Source organism: Haliotis rubra, unplaced genomic scaffold (assembly GCF_003918875.1).
Source record: "Haliotis rubra isolate DU_JTF1 unplaced genomic scaffold, ASM391887v1 Scf26, whole genome shotgun sequence".
Classification (NCBI taxonomy): Eukaryota; Metazoa; Mollusca; class Gastropoda; order Lepetellida; family Haliotidae; genus Haliotis; species Haliotis rubra.
The window spans coordinates 531768-550374 of NW_025766669.1; the positions used below are offsets into that span (position 1 = coordinate 531768).

Consider the following 18607-nt stretch of genomic DNA (forward strand, 5'->3'; position numbering starts at 1 on the left):
ATGTTGCACTTGCTGATACCCAACAATGGTACTTGCTGCCCTATATGTTGCACTTGCTGATACCCAACAATGGTACTTACTGCCCTATATGTTGCACTTGCTGATATCCAATCATGGTACTTGCTGCCCTATATGTTACACTTGCTGATACCCAATGATGGTACTTACTGCCCTATATGTTGCACTTGCTGATATCCAATGATGGTACTTACTGCCCTATATGTTGCACTTGCTGATACCCAATGATGGTACTTTGCTGCCCTATATGTTGCACTTGCTGATACCCAATGATGGTACTTACTGCCCTATATGTTACACTTGCTGATATCCAACAATGGTACTTACTGCCCTATATGTTGCACTTGCTGATACCCAATGATGGTACTTACTGCCCTATATGTTGCACTTGCTGATATCCAACAATGGTACTTACTGCCCTATATGTTGCACTTGCTGATACCCAATGATGGTACTTACTGCCCTATATGTTGCACTTGCTGATACCCAATGATGGTACTTACTGCCCTATATGTTGCACTTGCTGATACCCAATGATGGTACTTACTGCCCTATATGTTGCACTTGCTGATACCCAATGATGGTACAATGCCCTATATGTTACACTTGCTGATACCCAATGATGGTACTTACTGCCCTATATGTTGCTGCTGATACCCAATGATGGTACTTACTGCCCTATATGTTGCCAATTGGTACTTACTGCCCTATACCCAACAATGGTACTTACTGCCCTATATGTTACACTTGCTGATACCCAATGATGGTACTTACTGCCCTATATGTTGCACTTGCTGATACCCAATGATGGTACTTACTGCCCTATATGTTGCACTTGCTGATACCCAATGATGGTACTTACTGCCCTATATGTTGCACTTGCTGATGTCCAACAATGGTACTTACTGCCCTATATGTTGCACTTGCTGATGTCCAACAATGGTACTTACTGCCCTATATGTTGCACTTGCTGATGTCCAATGATGGTACTTACTGCCCTATATGTTGCACTTGCTGATACCCAATGATGGTACTTACTGCCCCACTGCCCTATATGTTGCACTTGCTGATACCCAATGATGGTACTTACTGCCCTATATGTTGCACTTGCTGATGTCCAACAATGGTACTTACTGCCCTATATGTTGCACTTGCTGATGTCCAATGATGGTACTTACTGCCCTATATGTTGCACTTGCTGATGTCCAATGATGGTACTTACTGCCCTATATGTTGCACTTGCTGATGTCCCAATGATGGTACTTACTGCCCTATATGTTGCACTTGCTGATACCCAATGATGGTACTTACTGCCCTATATGTTGCACTTGCTGATATCCCAATGATGGTACTTACTGCCCTATATGTTGCACTTGCTGATATCCAACAATGGTACTTACTGCCCTATATGTTGCACTTGCTGATGTCCAATGATGGTACTTACTGCCCTATATGTTGCACTTGCTGATGTCCAATGATGGTACTTACTGCCCTATATGTTGCACTTGCTGATACCCAATGATGGTACTTACTGCCCTATATGTTGCACTTGCTGATGTCCAATGATGGTACTTACTGCCCTATATGTTGCATTTGCTGATACCCAACAATGGTACTTACTGCCCTATATGTTGCACTTGGTACTGATGCCCTATATGTTGCACTTGCTGATGGTGATGGTACTTACTGCCCTATATGTTGCCTTGCTGATACCCAATGATGGTACTTACTGCCCTATATGTTGCACTTGCTGATGTCCAATGATGGTACTTACTGCTGATACCCAATATGGCACTTACTGCCCTATCTGTTGATGGTACTTGCTGCCCTGATGTTGCCTTGCTGATACAATGATGGTACTTACTGCCCTATGTGCTGATGCCCAATGATTGCTTGATGTCCAACAATGGTACTTACTGCCCTATGTGTTGCACTTGCTGATGTCCAACAATGGTACTTACTGCCCTATATGTTACACTTGCTGATACCCAATGATGGTACTTACTGCCCTATATGTTTCACTTGCTGATATCCAATGATGGTACTTACTGCCCTATATGTTGCACTTGCTGATGTCCAATGATGGTACTTACTGCCCTATATGTTGCACTTGCTGGTACCCAACAATGGTACTTACTGCCCTATCTGTTTGATTTGATGATGTCTAATGATGGTACTTACTGCCCTATATGTTGCACTTGCTGATACCCAATGATGGTACTTACTGCCCTATATGTTGCACTTGCTGATATCCAATGATGGTACTTACTGCCCTATCTGTTTGATTTGATGATGTCCCAATGATGGTACTTTCTGCCCTATATGTTGCACTTGCTGATATCCAATGATGGTACTTACTGCCCTATATGTTGCACTTGCTGATATCCAATGATGGTACTTACTGCCCTATCTGTTTGATTTGATGATGTCCAATGATGGTACTTACTGCCCTATATGTTGCACTTGCTGATATCCAATGATGGTACTTACTGCCCTATATGTTGCACTTGCTGATATCCAATGATGGTACTTACTGCCCTATCTGTTTGATTTGATGATGTCTAATGATGGTACGCGCTGCCCTATATGTTGCACTTGCTGATATCCAATGATGGTACTTACTGCCCTATATGTTGCACTTGCTGATATCCAATGATGGTACTTACTGCCCTATATGTTGCACTTGCTGATATCCAATGATGGTACTTACTGCCCTATCTGTTTGATTTGATGATGTTTAATGATGGTAACTTACTGCCCTATATGTTGCACTTGCTGATACCCAATGATGGTACTTACTGCCCTATATGTTGCACTTGCTGATATCCAATGATGGTACTTACTGCCCTATATGTTGCACTTGCTGATATCCAATGATGGTACTTACTGCCCTATCTGTTTGATTTGATGATGTTTAATGATGGTACGCGCTGCCCTATATGTTGCACTTGCTGATACCCAATGATGGTACTTACTGCCCTATATGTTGCACTTGCTGATACCTAATGATGGTACTTACTGCCCTATATGTTGCACTTGCTGATATCCAATGATGGTACTTTACTGCCCTATCTGTTTGATTTGATGATGTCTAATGATGGTAATGCGCTGCCTCTATATGTTGCACTTGCTGATATCCAATGATGGTACTTACTGCCCTATATGTTGCACTTGCTGATATCCAATGATGGTACTTACTGCCCTATCTGTTTGATTTGATGATGTCTAATGATGGTACGCTGCTATATATATGTTGCACTTGCTGATATCCAATGATGGTACTTACTGCCCTATATGTTGCACTTTGCTGATATCCAATGATGGTACTTACTGCCCTATCTGTTTGCTTTGATGATGTCTAATGATGGTACACGCTGCCCTATATGTTGCACTTGCTGATATCCAATGATGGTACTTACTGCCCTATATGTTGCACTTGCTGATATCCAATGATGGTACTTACTGCCCTATATGTTGCACTTGCTGATATCCAATGATGGTACTTACTGCCCTATCTGTTTGATTTGATGATGTTTAATGATGGTACGCGCTGCCCTATATGTTGCACTTGCTGATACCCAATGATGGTACTTACTGCCCTATATGTTGCACTTGCTGATATCCAATGATGGTACTTACTGCCCTATATGTTGCACTTGCTGATATCCAATGATGGTACTTACTGCCCTATCTGTTTGATTTGATGATGTTTAATGATGGTACGCGCTGCCCTATATGTTGCACTTGCTGATACCCAATGATGGTACTTTACTGCCCTATATGTTGCACTTGCTGATATCCAATGATGGTACTTACTGCCCTATATGTTGCACTTGCTGATATCCAATGATGGTACTTACTGCCCTATCTGTTTGATTTGATGATGTCTAATGATGGTACGCGCTGCCCTATATGTTGCACTTGCTGATACCCAATGATGGTACTTACTGCCCTATATGTTGCACTTGCTGATATCCAATGATGGTACTTACTGCCCTATCTGTTTGATTTGATGATGTCTAATGATGGTACGCGCTGCCCTATATGTTGCACTTGCTGATATCCAATGATGGTACTTACTGCCCTATATGTTGCACTTGCTGATATCCAATGATGGTACTTACTGCCCTATCTGTTTGATTTGATGATGTCTAATGATGGTACGCGCTGCCCTATATGTTGCACTTGCTGATATCCAATGATGGTACTTACTGCCCTATATGTTGCACTTGCTGATATCCAATGATGGTACTTACTGCCCTATCTGTTTGATTTGATGATGTCTAATGATGGTACTGCTGCCCTATATGTTGCACTTGCTGATATCCAATGATGGTACTTACTGCCCTATATGTTGCACTTACTGATATCCAATGATGGTACTTACTGCCCTATCTGTTTGATTTGATGATGTCTAATGATGGTACTGCTGCCCTATATGTTGCACTTGCTGATATCCAATGATGGTACTTACTGCCCTATATGTTGCACTTGCTGATATCCAATGATGGTACTTACTGCCCTATATGTTGCACTTGCTGATATCCAATGATGGTACTTACTGCCCTATCTGTTTGATTTGATGATGTCTAATGATGGTACACGCTGCCCTATATGTTGCACTTGCTGATACCCAATGATGGTACTTACTGCCCTATATGTTGCACTTGCTGATATCCAACAATGGTACTTACTGCCCTATCTGTTTGATTTGATGATGTCTAATGATGGTACGCGCTGCCCCTTTTAGGTTCAGACATTTACAGATATGCCATGGTTCTTGACATGACATGGCTTATCATGACATACCAGTAATGATTTCTTTTGGTATCATAAATATCACACTTCTTTTCTTTATCATTAGTCTTCACAGCATGTGATGTGATAATTTGTGAAACAACCTTGCACCACTTACAGGGGGATATAATATGCAGATTGATGCCTCTCACCACTAATGGGTATTTAAATATGTATATTGTGCTTTGCCACACTAAATTGGTGTTGTAATATGTAGAATGTGGAATAACTGTTACTAATTGTTATAATTATAAGTGGTATAATGTGAAATGGGTGTACATGCCACGTGATTCATGGGTCTCAAATACCAACAATATGCCACAAGACAATGGTATTTTGAGTAGCGCTGGAATCATTATTCATCTGCAGGTGATAAATTATATTAGTTACGAGCACACAGATGAGTTGTATTACATGGGTATTTTGTGAGCGTACCATAAACATTTGGTAGAAACATAACACACAACATTGATTCCATTATTTACAGGCTTCTGTGACTTTTGAGGAAAACTGATGACTTGGCAAAAAATGCACTTACTTCATTCATTCTCCTGTCAGAGGTGGTGGGGTAGCCAAGAGGTTAAAGCGTTCGCTCATCAGGCTGAAGACCCGGGTTCGATTCCCCACATGGGTGCAATGTGTGAAGCTAATTTCTGGTGTCCCTTGCCATGATATTGCGAGAACATTGCTAAAATTGGCATAAAACCCGACTCACTCACTCGGCTTGTGTACGTCGGGATGTCGTCGACTTATGTACGAAACATACCATTTTGACACTCATTTCAAGGGTCAAGCTATGGGGTCGGCTTGTCTACGGTAATATACGGTAACTCCATTTTCCTGTCCTTAAGTATTGCCTTTCAATCCCATTCCTTAGCATCTAGGCACACAAGGAACATGAGTGGCCCAGTGTCCTTGAGAGTGCCATAGTTATCTGTGTAGAGTTGTGTTCCACAGGCCTAATGATGACAAGCCTGTGGTTATGGGCTTGAATCTCAGATCGTCCTTGCATGTGCAGTGGAGTAACCCAGTGGTTAAAGCGTTCGCTCGTCACGCCGAAGACCCAGGTTCGATTCTCCACATGGGTACAATGTGTGAAGCCCATTTCTGGTGTCCCCATTGTGATATGGCTGGAATATTGTTAAACATATCATAAAACTAAATTCACTCACTCTAGGTTAATCAGCACCATACTCTTGCTTAAATAGACTGAAGCGGATCTATGAGGTATATTACATTTCCTGATGATAATCTCCGGATAAGGAGTCGCCTGTGGTCACTGGAGGCTATTAAATTAGTGTTAACTGCCATACTGGGTGTGTAAAGTTAATATAGGCCTACAATATTGATAGGAAAAATGGTTACATATTCTTAGAGTTGAAGGGGTGGTGGGGTAGCCTTGTGGTTTAAATATTCACTCGGCACGCTGAAGACCTAAATTCAATTCCCCACTTAGGTACAATGTGTGAAGCCAATTTCTGGTGTCCCCACCATGATATTGCTGGAATATTGTTAATAACGTCGTAGAACTAGACTCAATCACTCTAGGTTTATAGTCACATCCATACAATTGCTTGTGGATTGTTAACAGATCTGTGTGTCTTAGGCCTATCAACATCAGGTTGTTGTTTCATATGTCTGAAATACTGTTGAAAGCGGCAATAAGCTAAACTCCCTAATACTCCACACAAATCCTAAATTCTGTTGAACAAGACATACATGCCTGGGCCTAGATTTTCGAAGCTCTCTTAGCGCTAAGATAGTCATAAGTACCATACATTAACATTAACTTACGACTATCTTAGCACTAAGAGAGCTTCGGAAATCTAGGCCCTGGTATGGGAGTGGAATTTTATGCTGATTATGCATTTTGTGGATGATTAGTGAACGATTTATGTTTAATGTGTTGGTCATTATCAAATTTCTCACCTTGTTGATTTTAATGTTTATTTTATCGATAGTGTTGGTGCATAGCGCATTACCTGATCAATGACTTTTTTGTGCTAGTGCCCAATTCAGCTCAGTTCGGAATAACATTTTATTTCATGAGTGTTCATGGCTGTTAATGCAGAGTCAGCATATGTGAGTTTGGCAGTCAGGGTATAAATATTCATGATGAAAATGGCCACCTTGCAGATTGGTGAACCTTTGATTGATGTATTGACTAAGAGCATGTGGCACTCATGCTTGTTCATAGTACACCATCTGTTTCATGTGTAAGTAGGAGATGTTATGACAAGGTGTTATAGTGGATGTTAATTCATAATGTGAACACAAAATCTGTAGACAAAATGTCAATGCTGGATGTTTAGATAAGATAATAAAAATAAGTTCACACAAGATGTTAATTCAAGATGTTGACACAATATTATAAGATAAGATGTTAAAATATGATGTTTAGATTAGATGTTATTACAAAATGTAAAAACAAGATGTAAAGACCAGATGTTGATACAAAATGAATTTGTGAAATACACCCCTCAAGGTTGAAAATAGTATAAAAACTATAAGAGTTCACTTTCATAAGTTGACATATTATGTTGCAATAATGTTTATATTATGTTATGATATATTCTGCTGAAGTGGCTGACATTAGACTCACCGGAATAGGTTGTGATTTAATTAGATATAAAGACTTTGACCCTATATTTTATACTAATAGGTTGAATTTAATTCTATACAAAGAAATAACAATGACATTATATATTATGCAGAGGTTGATAATATATTATAAGATATTATATTTCACATACAGTGGTATAAAATATATATTCACCTGTATATTCCAGTGACTTAAACTGACTTAATATTGTATACAAAGAGGTAATATTGCTTGCAAAGAAGTTGATACTATATTTTAAGCAGTATATTGTAAATATAGTGGTGTAAAATGTAAATTCACCTGTACATTCTGGACAGACAAGCTGGTTTGATATTGTAAACAAAGAGGCTGGAATTATATCATTTGCAGAGAAGTTGATTGTAAGCAGTATATTTCAAATATGGTGTATATTCACCTGTACATTCTAGACAAACAAGCTGACTTAATATTGTATATAAAGAGGATGTCATCATATTGCATACAGAAAGGCTAATATATTTTTCCAGAGAGGATGTATCAATTAGTTCTACAACTAATGATTCACCAAGAGCTAACATGAGTAGAACATTAGGAATCCTCTTCTGTGAGTTTCGTCACCACCCTCTGAAGTCAGTTGATTGGCTTTAGGCGTCAGACTATTTCCTCTCGAGAACGAGGTGACCTAGCTAAGCAGAAATCAATAACCAACATCAACACCCATTTCTGTGCAAAATCCTGGCAAAAATTGTCTTCAAAGAAGCATCAAATATGATAAAGGTGTTTTGAGGCCATCTGGAAATGTAAACTTTAAAATTATGGAAGACTTAAAGGAATGTCTGACATTTAACCTTTATATATTATATTACTGTATACTTGGGATTTATCACATAATGGAATACAGAGATATATCTTAAATGAAAGAGGATGAATAATTTCAACACTTAAAGAGAACACCTTGGTAAGACTACAGAATACCGGATATCTTCCATCATCTTTAAAAGCATGGGAGTTTACTTTAGAACTGCACAAAAAATGTCAGGGTTAAGGTTAGGGTTAAGGTGACATGACACTAAACAATATGGCTGGTAGGTATCCGGTATTCTGTAGGTGTACCCAAACCTTAATTGTAACAAGTGAGTTATCCAAGATGAGTTTTTCTCAATATGTGTAATTACCCCCATTTCAGTGTTCATTCATCACTCTGAAGGCCTGGTTCGGTTCTTGACTTAGGAATACAATTTGAAGCCCATTTTGGTGTGTCTCATATGTCTTATCATTTAATGACTTCATTGCGTGACATATCAAAGTTGTTGTACATGATGTCAGTACATTGGTAATTGCAGACAATGGTGTTTGATTGACATTACAGAAATTGGTGAGGAAATGAGAAAGCATTTTGCTGCTTATCCCAAGAGATCAATTATCTGTGACTATCATCACTTTGTTGTGGTCAGTTCAGCTTGTTACCAGTGTCAGAGTCCACATCGAAATTTTGAGTTACTCAATAAACCATAAGTTGTTAGACATTAATTCATTAATTGTTTTATCCCACAAAGCTGAGCTGAGCAATCCTTGTTTTATCCACATAATGCTAAGATTCAGACAGGAATACAACCAGTACCTTCATGTAATCTTGTTTGGTATTACGTGGAATTGAACCACTGACCTGGGTAGACGCTCTATCCACTTGACCACCGAGGCGTTAGTTGAGATGATGTCTGGCTTTAGTGAAGTAGATCAGCCAGCCATCAAATGTCACCATCATGTTCAGCTTTGCCAGGTTCCTACTTCCATTCTCTACAAGATAGGCAGAACCATTCTTACATGGGCCTTTATGCACATAAACTATCTGTCTAATGTAAAACCTTAGTTCCCCATTCATATAACCAGGCTAAAATATGTGTACTCACATCTACAGTGATTCTACGCTTGAATTGCCCTTTCACCCCACCCCAAAGCTTGCTATATTATAAGAGAGATATGAAAATGAGTATGTCAAGAGTCTTTCCCTGTCATGTATTTAAGTCTTTTATTAAATAAACGAATCGTGAAGATCAGGAGAAGAATTGATCTGCAGCTGTCCCTGGTTGTCATAAGAGGTGATTAACAGATTGGGCGGTGTCATCATGTCCCAGATGCGGTGGGGTAGTCTAGTGGTTAAAGCGTTCACTTGTCACGCCGAAGACCCGGGTTTGAATCCCCACATGGGTACAATGAGTGAAGCCCATTTCTGGTGTCCCCCGCCATGATATTGCTGGAATATTGCTAAAAGCGGCGTAAAACCAAACTAAGTCAGTCAGTCAGTCAGTCAGTCATCATGTCCCAGCTGCTTGGATTGATGCTGATGATGTCAATCACTGGATTGTCTAGTCAAGACTCTGTGATTTACACACTGCTGTAATATAGCTGGAATATGGTTGTGTGTGACATTGAACAACAGACAAACAAATAACTGATTTCTCAAACAATATAAATGCTGTGTATGAAGTGGTTTATGGAACTTCCTATGTCAGTGTAATTGATAATGTGCTAGGACAGAGCGCAGATGCAGGATTCTCGAGACTTTCGTGTTAATTAGATGTTCATGTGGTTGTCCATTTCTAACAAGATGCATCTAAGTTTGAAGTTGAAGGGATTATGTGTAAGCCGGAGCAGCTGGTGATTGCAGGAGAGGAGAGATTAGCTATAAGTTCACTTTGTCTGGTTGTGGATTAAGGACAGATCTTGCGCAGCATGTTATGCAACAAGGCAACATAATTCATTCACCACAAAAAGTATCGACAATACAATTGTAGTGTTCTGGGACAATATTTATAACAACACCAATTTGCCCTAATACAATCAACACCTTTCTGTTAACGGACATGATTCCCCTTTTTGTGAACATCTGGTATCATCACCAATGTTAGTGGTCCTTTCGTATGGTTGTCACAGCTATTTTGCACTTTACACCAAATGGAATCTGTTTTCTGAGGATAGTCAACACTGGTTATTGTTTTACACTGATGTTTAATGTTGTTGTGTCAAACATACAAACCTGTGCTATTTTACAGTATTCATGAATTTAGACTTGTAATCAGTGATCAGCTTGTGTAAACTATGGGAAGGACAAGGCTGTAGAACCAGGAAGGACAAGGCTGTAGAACCAGGAAGGACAAGCTAAAGAACTGGGAAGGACAAGCTATAGAACCAGGAAGGACAAGGCTGTAGAACCAGGAAGGACAAGGCTGTAGAACCGGGAAGGACAAGGCTGTAGAACCGGGAAGGAAAAGGCTGTAGAACCAGGAAGGACAAGGCTGTAGAACCGGGAAGGACAAGGCTGTAGAACCAGGAAGGACAAGGCTGTAGAATCAGGAAGTACAAGGCTGTAGAATCAGGAAGGACAAGGCTGTAGAACCAGGAGGAATCCAGGGAAGGACAAGGCTATAGAACCAGGAAGGACAAAGCTATGGAACAAACCAGGAAGGACAAGGCTGTAGGAACCAGGAAGGACAAGGCTGAACCAGGAAGGACAAGGCTAGAACCAGGAAGGACAAGGCTGTAGAACCAGGAAGGACAAGGCTAGGAACCAGGAAGGACAAGGCTGTAGAACCAGGACAAGGCTGTAGAACCAGGAAGGACAAGGCTGTAGAACCAGGAAGGACAAGGCTTAGGAAGGACAAGGCTGTAGAACCAGGAAGGACAAGGGAAGGACAAGACTGTAGAAACCAGGAAGGACAAGGCCAGGAAGGACAAGGCTAGAACCAGGAAGGACAAGGCTGTAGGAACAAGGCTATGGAACCAGGAAGGACAAGGCTATGGAACCAGAAGGACAAGGCTATGGAACCAGGAAGGACAAGGCTATGGAACCAGGAAGGACAAGGCTGTAAACCAGAACCAAGGCTGTGGAACCAAGAAGGACAAGCTATAGAACCAGGAAGGACAAGGCTGTAGAACCAAGAAGGACAATGCTATGGAACCAGGAAGGACAAGACTGTAGAACCAGGAAGGACAAGGCTGTAAGGAAGGACAAGGCTATAGAACCTATGGAAGGAAGGACAAGGCTGTAGGGAAGGACTGTAGAACCAGGAAGGACAAGGCTGTGGAACCAGGAAGCACATGTAGAACCAGGAAGGACAAGGACTATAGAATCAGGAAGGACAAAGCTGTAGAACAAGGAAGGACAAGGCTGTAGAATCAGGAAGGACAAGGCTGTAGAACCAGGAAGGACAAGGCTGTAGAATCAGGAAGGACAAGGCTGTAGAATCAGGAAGGACAAGGCTGTGGAACCGGGAAGGACAAGGCTGTAGAATCAGGAAGGACAAGGCTGTGGAACCAGGAAGGACAAGGCTGTAGAACCAGGAGGGACAATGCTATAGAACCAGGAAGGACAAGGCTGTAGAATCAGGAAGGACAAGGCTATGGAACCAGGAAGGACAAGGCTGTAGAGCAGATCAGAGCAGTTACAACCTAGGGGCAGCTATGAGCAGCAAGGCATGTAATCAATAAGACATTTCTGTGAATGTATTGTGGTAAATGGAACATGATAACGACTGCTATCTGATCTAGCAAGGGTCCACTTGGCTCAGACAGCCACCAAGGAGCATTAATTTTAAATTAAGTAGTGCTTTTGAAACAGTTTTTGTTTTAAATCTACTTGAGGAGCAACATCTCAAGCTATTTACAAGGACAGTTTGGCTGTTGGACAACATTGCAATTCACTTTCAACAGATCTTAAGTTTGTATTCTTGGGAGGTAAGCCCAATATTTTATAAGTGTTTAGTGATATGAATTATGAATGGTCTCAAGTACCTACATCTAATTACCGTTTTATGGTATTTTTATACAGAATTTGAAACTAAATGTTAAATTTTGAACAAAAAATAAAATCACTAATTTCCATTATTCTTTGAAAACGACCACTGAATGCAAAGTTAAATGTCATTTTGGTAACAGTGACTGCTTTTTCCATACTAATCACTAAATTTCAATCAATTTGGTAAAAGAGTGGAATTTGAACAAAAATAATTTTTCAATTTTTTTTCTTTTTCTGACACTATACAGTCATAAACCAGCATGAGAACCAAACTTTTTTTTATCTTATTCTAAAAATTCCATTCTTGAAAGTACTTGTAAAGAAAAAACGAGAGAATTCTAATTATTTTTATTTCCTCATACAGCCTGTGCTTTAAGGCATAAAAAATACATTTTGAATTAGACTTTCTTACTGCCAAATCTTCTTTCAAGGAAACTCAGTTTCCATATCTGGATCCAGTGCCAGCCTGGAGTGCCTCTTAAGAACATTGATTTTTGTTTTCAGGTTTAGCTCCACATATTGGGAGGATGTTCCTCACTGCAAGCAGTATTATTTGTTCGAGTTGCTATTGATGGTTAGAGCAATCAGTCACTATGAGTGTCAAGGTAGAAATAAATATGTCCACAGTATGTGAGTTGGGATCAATTCCATGTGTGGAAATGCCGGGTTTAAATTCCAAATATCTTCTTCTGCTGCTATACTAAGATGCCTGTGTAGAAGGATTCTAGGTGCCAACATGTGTCTTCATATGGCTAGAGTTTGATAGTAAGTATGGTAGGTGAAGCAAGGATGGTAGGTGAAGCCTAGAAACTATGAGAGACAAGAAACTCTGTGTGGAAACCACAAAGTGTGTGCAAGCCAAGATACTATGAGGGACAAGAAACCATGTGTGAAGCCTAGAAACTGTGTATGTAAAGCCAAGAAGCTATGAAGACAAGAAACCCTGTGTGAAGCCTAGAAACTGTGAGAGAGAAGAAACCCTGTGTGGGGACTACAAACTATGTACAAAGCCTAGAAACTATGAGAGACATAAACCCTGTGTGGAGCCTATGAACGATGTGTGAAGCCTAGAAAATATGTGAGACAAGAAACCCTATGTGGGAAGCCTAGAAGTTGTGTGAAGCCAAGAAACTATGAGGACAAACTATGTGTGAAGCCAATAAACTATGAAGACAAACTATGTGTGAAGCCAAGAAACAATGAGGACAAACTATGTGTGAAGCCAAGAAACAATGAGGACAAACTATGTGTGAAGCCAAGAAACTATGAGGACAAACTATGTGTGAAGCCAAGGAACTATGAGGACAAACTATGTGTGAAGCCAAGAAACAATGAGGACAAACTATATGTGAAGCCCAGAAACTATGTGTAAAACAAAAAACTATGCGTGGTGCCAATAATCCATATGTGAAGCCAAGAAGCTTTATGTAATGCATATCTTCCAGGGAAGTGATTTCTTACAACTTTGCAACACATTCAGAAAAAAATGTCCTAAATAAAATTGGACAAATTGTTTCACTATGACAAGTCCATTAAATAAGCTGGTGGCTGTGACCTTTGAAAATTGGAAAAACCTACAGAACATGCCAAATATTTTGTTTGAAAGTTGTCAGTTTGTTATCTTGTACGACAGGTTGGCAGTAGCGTGTAGTGCTGGTATTGGCATACAACCTCCAATATGATACATCACGATACTAAAATTTTAATCACGACGATATATTAATGCCAAAGTATTGTGCACTGAAGATGCGATACGATACAAATCCCTATACAAGTATGGCATTACGATACGTATCACGATACTAAAATCTTTAATTCTAACACCAACTATAAAACACCTTAAGATCAAAACAAAACCATTTTAAAGTAATTCGTCAATTCCGCCAGCGTTGTTCAATGTTCATTCGGAAATGAGATAATTAAGTTGTGAATGTTTAGAAAATGCAAGCGCTATGTCTGACACAGTTTCTGACGCAAGAATTTCCGAGAAACTTATGAAGGGAAACTAATTATGCATATATTTTAATCATCAAACAAAAGTAAGTCTTTCTTGACAGATGGCGCAATTCGGCAATATTAAAAGCAAAACATTGATGTATCGTGGCCCATTTGAAGTATCGTATCGGGATATATGACAGTGTCAAACTTTGTATTGATTCACCTTGTCGGCGGTCCATGGATCGATGCATCGATGCGTATCGATGAATTGTCACAACACTAGTAACATGCCGCCTTCTTTGTAGTGAGAACTGTGTGATATGGGGATTATGTCCACTGTCTGTATATTGTGTGACATGGTACAGCTGATATTGTTAACTCTTAATTGTTTCTTAGACAAACATCACTGAATAATTGCTCCAAGTTATACAACTGGTATATCCTTGTTTTGATGACTTGTTATTCTTCATAATGGGGGCGGTGGGGTAGCCTAGTGGTTAAAGTGTTGGCTCGTTACGCCAAGGATCCAGGTTCGATTCCCCACATGGGTACAATGTGTGAAGCCCATTTCTGGTATCCCCAGCAGTGATATTGCTGGAATATTGCTGAAAACTGAACTCACTCACTCACTATTTTTCATAATGAGGTTGAAGTTAGCCTTGGTTCATGGTTTTGTGCAGAGCACAGCGCCTTTGTGGCCAACATGGTAATTATAAGTCAGTGTCCCCAAACTTTCAAACACTGATAACTTTGTGTCTGGTTGAATTAAAACTATCAGACATTTTTGTATAAAAGACATCAGAGTATGTTTTGATGTAAAAATATATCGGGTATTACAACCGTTCTTTAACAAAAAGTGTCTTCTTCTTCTAATGATATCCCCTGCTAGCTGTGGTTTCTAATCCCCCAACACAAAACCATATAATCAGTCATGAGGGAGATAGTCTGGACTGTCTACCATTCATCACGTTTTCATGCAGAGTCTGGGGGCTCAATGGCCACATCATCCTCCAGTCGATACTACTTTCCCAACACATTTCCATTGATAAAACATCTAGTCGTGGCAACATTAACGCAATATATCATTGTCACACTATGATTAACATTGCCTTCAGGAATACAGGCTCAAACATTGTTGATGATACAGTTTATCTGACAGAGTCATAAATTCTGGGCATGTGGTTGCAAATGTGCTTTGCATCTTTAAACCAGAGTTATAAATCTGTGTAGTAATGAAGGCGTCTTAGCTTCTGTGAAAACAACCTCTTTTTCATTTTTTCAGATGGCTTCTTCAGTATGTAAGATGGGACTCAGTGTTTCAGTGTCTGAAATATTCTACAGTATTCACTGCAACACATGTTATATTTGGGATTACACTTTCTCAGTAATACAGATTCTAGTACTGTTGGTTGAGTCCCATTCGTGGTTTGGAACTTACACTCTCAGAGTCAGGCACTGAATCGCCAGCACAAAAAGCGGCTGATTGGGTGAGATGTCTGACTTTGTGTGCTGGCGAGGAGATGCCTGACTTGAGAATATGGGTTTGAATCCCGGATGGGACTCAACCCAACAAAAGTACTAGAATCTGTACTTTATGGAGATAAAGTGTAATCTCAAATATAATATATTTTCCATTTGACCACTTTCTAAATGGAATTGTGTGTTCAGTATTCACTTTAAGAAGACACATTGACTAAGGGAAAGGGACGAGGCTGGGGTCACTAAGAAAAACATATTCAACAAGTTAACTTTGTTTTCAGGAATTGAGTGGTCATGAACAACCTCCTGTCAAAAGTCTTTAAGACTAAAACCTTGACTTGTGCCAGCACCAAAACATGCATACATGCACTCACATGCTTGCATGCGCTCACACAAGCATACACACACATATGTGCATTGCTATGCAAGAGAAATAATACTGATCTTGACTTAAATCCCATTTCATCTTAAAATGACAACACTAAACTTTTCCTAAAATATGTTCAGTTTCTTATATGTTCCTCTGCACAGTAAGATTAAAGTATCATAGAAAGTTTTACACCATTCAATTTTTTCAGCTGTATAGCGTTTTCTCATGGATGGTAACAAACTTTTACTTTTTTATTTTTCAAGTTCACAACTTTCCTTTGATCTCAAATTGAGGACAAAATTCACATTTCTGTGTGATAAACTTCCACAATTCCTGCTTAACCATGTAATATTTATTGGAGAAAATGTGCCCAAGAGGTTTGGCTGAAAATGTCAAAGCCATGGGGGAACCAATTCTGACTTTAATGGTTTTATGCTTTCAACCACAACCAAGGAGAAAGGAATTCTCAGACTTATATCTACTGTATAAACAACATTTATTGATGTTTATGTAATATCAGGTATAAAAGTGAGTTATGGTTTAAATACAACTTGCAAAATCGTACATCTGGCCAGGAAATATACATTAAACATTGTTCCTGTAAGAACCACCTATATTCTTTCAGTTCTGTGGTCAAATGGTTAGAGTCCCTGACTACTGATCAGGAGGTTGTGGGTTTAATTCTAGTCATCCATAATTGAAAAAATACCATTCTTGTGAAAGATTATAGAGCACTGTACATCTGGAACTTTGATATTCTAAGAAAACCTCATATCATAGATTAGGTGGTAATTGAAAAAATAGAACCTCATTCCTGGTCTTAGAAAAAGTGAAACCTCAGTTCTGGTCTTATAATGAAAAAGTAAAATATCGTTCCTGGTCCTGTTATGAAAAGTAAAACATCATTCCTGGTCCTGTTATGAAAAGTAAAATCTCATTCCTGGTCCTGTTATGAAAAGTAAAATCTCATTCCTGGTCCTGTTATGAAAAGTAAAACTTCACCCCAGGTGTTTCTTATAAAGAAAAAGGTTTGATGGCAAATACCAGCAAGCAGGAACTTATAACTCCTGTGGCCTATTACTATACAACTCAGCATTTGATAGGAATAATCAGATTATTTTATTTAAACATACATTTGACATATTATGAGAATCAGTTTTTGGTGTCATGGAAAGATTCCAATGTACCCATCAAGTAGACTGATATACTATCAGAGGATAAAGAAACATTGCTATTGGCCCACTGGCTGTTCGAGATGTGATAAATGGTTCTTCCAGAATATCATACCAATGCATCTGACAATCTATTCCGGAAGTCAATGATGCATCTCAGCAGTCAACATTTGTGAATGTTCTTGAAACGGATGACACCGTTTAGAACATGCTTTTTGTCCACCATTATGGGTTCTTGGATCTCATTTCATGCCTCCAGTTGGTTCTGATAATTTCTTTCTGTCATGCAGCGAGATAATAAAACTGTGAGTCATGATGAAATTTGGATGAGGTTTGATTGTATTACCATAAAGATGTGTGAATTATTAAGCTGGTATGCAAATAGGGTTGTGTACACCCTATTCAGACTCCGTGAGAGAAATGTCTTGACGTTTAGCTCACCTGGTCTGTGAGAGAAATGGCTTGAGATTTAGCTCACCTGTACTGTGAGAGAAATGCTGTGAGATTTAGCTCACCTGTAGTGTGAGAGAAATGCTTTGAGATTTAGCTCACCTGTACTGTGAGAGAAATGCTTTGAGATTTAGCTCACCTGTACTGTGAGAGAAATGCTTTGAGATTTAGCTCACCTGTACTGTGAGAGAAATGCTTTGAGATTTAGCTCACCTGTACTGTGAGAGAAATGCTTTGAGATTTATCTCTCCTGTACTGTGAGAGAAATGCTGTGAGATATAGCTCACCTGTAGTGTGAGAGAAATGCTTTGAGATTTAGCTCACCTGTACTGTGAGAGAAATGCTTTGAGATTTAGCTCACCTGTAGTGTGAGAGAAATGCTTTGAGATTTTGCTTACCTGGTCTGTGAGAAAATGCTTTGAGATTTAGCTCACCTGTACTGTGAGAGAAATGCTGTGAGAGAAATGCTTTGAGATGTAGCTCACCTGTACTGTGAGAGAAATGCTTTGAGATTTAGCTCTCCTGTACTGTGAGAGAAATGCTTTGAGATTTTGCTCACCTGGTCTGTGAGAGAAATGGCTTGAGATTTAGCTCACCTGTAGTGTGAGAGAAATGCTTTCCAAGATTTAACTCACCTTGATCAGGAAATTGTCTAGATCGAGTGTCTATGTTTCAACTACTCTCCAGATAACCTGTTGTCATAACCTGACGCCATCAGTCATTGCTTATAATATCAATCACTAAATTGTCTAGTCCAGACTCAGGCTACACGCTAACATCAAATACATATAGCTGGAAGTATTGCTGTGTGTGATGTCAAACAAACAAATATAACACTTTTACAACAACAAAGAAATATGGGTTTGTTGATAAGTAAGTTCCCAATATTTGTTGCTGTGCTAACTTACGTAGAATATGTGGTTAAGATGTGTGATCTGGGTCAAGTTGTGTCATCGCATCTGATGATGCAGATGGTTACTGATGCCGTCTCCCAATATTTGGCTGGG

The 18607-nt window shown here is 39.5% G+C and overlaps 1 protein-coding gene across 2 annotated transcripts in view; it reads left to right on the forward strand.

The window, feature by feature from the left end:
• Nucleotides 1-18607, forward strand: part of LOC124280029 (hypoxia-inducible factor 3-alpha-like) — a 158727-nt gene that overhangs the window by 91214 nt on the left and 48906 nt on the right. The gene's annotated exons all lie outside the window — the stretch shown is intronic.